Raw genomic sequence first — 2,008 nt, 5'->3', positions numbered from 1 at the left:
TAGGCATACCATCACTGTGAGTTGTTTGAGAGCCATTCGAGTACTTCAGAAGAATGGACATGTGCCGAGTGACCCAGCTCTTTTTAAGTCTCATGCAGAGTATGGCCATTTTGTGGACATCAGGATAGCAGCTTTGGAAGCAGTGGTTGATTATACTAAAGTGGACAGGAGTTACAAAGAACTACAATGGCAACTCAATATAATCCAGACCGACCCTGTGCCATATGTAAGGCATAAGATTTTAAACATGTTGATGAAGAATCCACCGTTTACTAAGAATGTGGAGTCTCCCTTACACAATGAAGCTCTGGCGGATCAACTGTGGAAGCTTATGAATTCTGGGACTTGCCATGACTGGAGGTTGCGATGTGGGACTGTGGACTTGTACTGTTCGGCCTCAGTAGGCCTTCGTGCTTCCCCTTGCCAGAACTTGGGTGGGTTCTTAATCTGAGGGAGAAAAAGGCCGTGCTGAATCCTACCATAATCCCAGAGGTGGTCACAGGCAACCAGGAAGCCACGAGTAACCCCGCCAGCCACCCTCAGATGGGTGGATTTCAGAACACGCAGGGAGTGAAAAGGAAGGCTGAGTCACCACTGGACTGTCCACTAGACCCTGTTAAGATACTGAAGAAGAATGAGGATAGCAGTAAAGACAAACTCAGGTTCTTGAGTTCTCAAGATGAGGAGGAAATTCATATGGACACCGTTCATGATAGTCAGGCATTTATTTCCCATCATTTGAACATGCTGGAAAGGCCGTCAACGCCAGGCTTCTCCGAACTTCGGCCAGCCGTCTTCGGGGGCTGGGTGCAGGGGCAGCGGCAGGCCTCCATTCCTGTCCTCTCTCCATCCCTGTCAGACTGAACAGGGCTGGGGTGCAGGAACCTTTGCCTCTATGACAAGGAATGTAATGAACTCACGCTCTGCCTTGGTGTGAAACGAGAAGAGGGGAGACGGGGAAGGGGCTGGCAGAGTCACCTCTCCTAGAACTTCAGAGTCCATTGAAATTGTAAACTGCCATTTGTTAAATAATTGTCAGCTAATTGGGAAAAGGTGTTTTCTAGATGGCTTTGCATTTCTATCGCCCATTCTCTCTTTAAAAACACACAGCAAACGTCTTGTCATATGGCCCTCTGAAGCCACTGGCAGTCTGTTCACATCATCCTCTCTGTATGCACTGCCAAAGGCCATTAGGTCTTCAAGCCTTTGAGGGATGTTGTGGAGCAAAATGATGTTTTAAACAAAAGCACCTCCCAGACCTGTGGTGCACCCACTCTTTCCAAAGGGATGTTATATTATGCCATGTGGACGACTGAAAAGACAGTCTCCTTTAGTAATCCTCTTGTTATGGTGGCTTTTATTTTGTACTCAGGAACATAAGCATCAGAATTTATGAATAAAAATATGTTTTTTGTTTTACCGTAAAAGACTGGAATGTTCAGAAGCAGCTTTCCCCCATTTTAAATCTTGAATGCTTTTTTTTTTGCCACCACCGTTCAGTGACTATGATGTTGACTAAACCACAACTTTGGGTTTTGAACTTTCTCTAATCCCAAACTAATGTTAGGAATCGGTTACGGGAATATGTTTACAAGACCAGGGAACCACTCGGACAATCAATTACTCACAGAAAGTTCAAATTGAAGTGCAAGAAAATTAAGACTAGTCCTTGAGAACCAAAATACCACCTGGAATCTTTCCCAACTGAGTTAAAAGACCACCTCAAAAATAGATTTAACTCATTGACACTAACAATTAAAGACTATACAAGTTATAGGATAGAATCGAAGGCATAATACATCAATAAAGTGGATGAAGTTATGGAACGAAAATTAAATGCTTTTCATGATACAGTGAATGTATTGGGCAACATGGTACAGCAAATTAGAATGAAAGGAAAGTTAAGATGCCATGCGGCCTATGATTCTATTTGTGTTACTAAATTGAAATACAATAGCTCAGATAATGATTGGACAAAGGTAGTATCTCATTTAAAAGGAATCTGGGT

At 43.3% G+C, this 2,008-nt stretch overlaps 1 pseudogene; it reads left to right on the top strand.

Annotated features, from left to right (window-relative positions):
- LOC102860240 overlaps positions 1 to 864 on the top strand; it is a 2,881-nt pseudogene extending 2,017 nt beyond the window's left edge.
- The last annotated feature ends 1,144 nt before the right edge of the window (positions 865 to 2,008 follow it).

Source organism: Elephantulus edwardii, unplaced genomic scaffold, assembly GCF_000299155.1.
Source record: "Elephantulus edwardii isolate Elephantulus edwardi_28Jun2011 unplaced genomic scaffold, EleEdw1.0 scaffold03438, whole genome shotgun sequence".
Classification (NCBI taxonomy): domain Eukaryota; kingdom Metazoa; phylum Chordata; class Mammalia; order Macroscelidea; family Macroscelididae; genus Elephantulus; species Elephantulus edwardii.
Note: the sequence above shows the minus strand (reverse complement) of the source record. Positions and strands in the feature narration are given on the sequence as shown.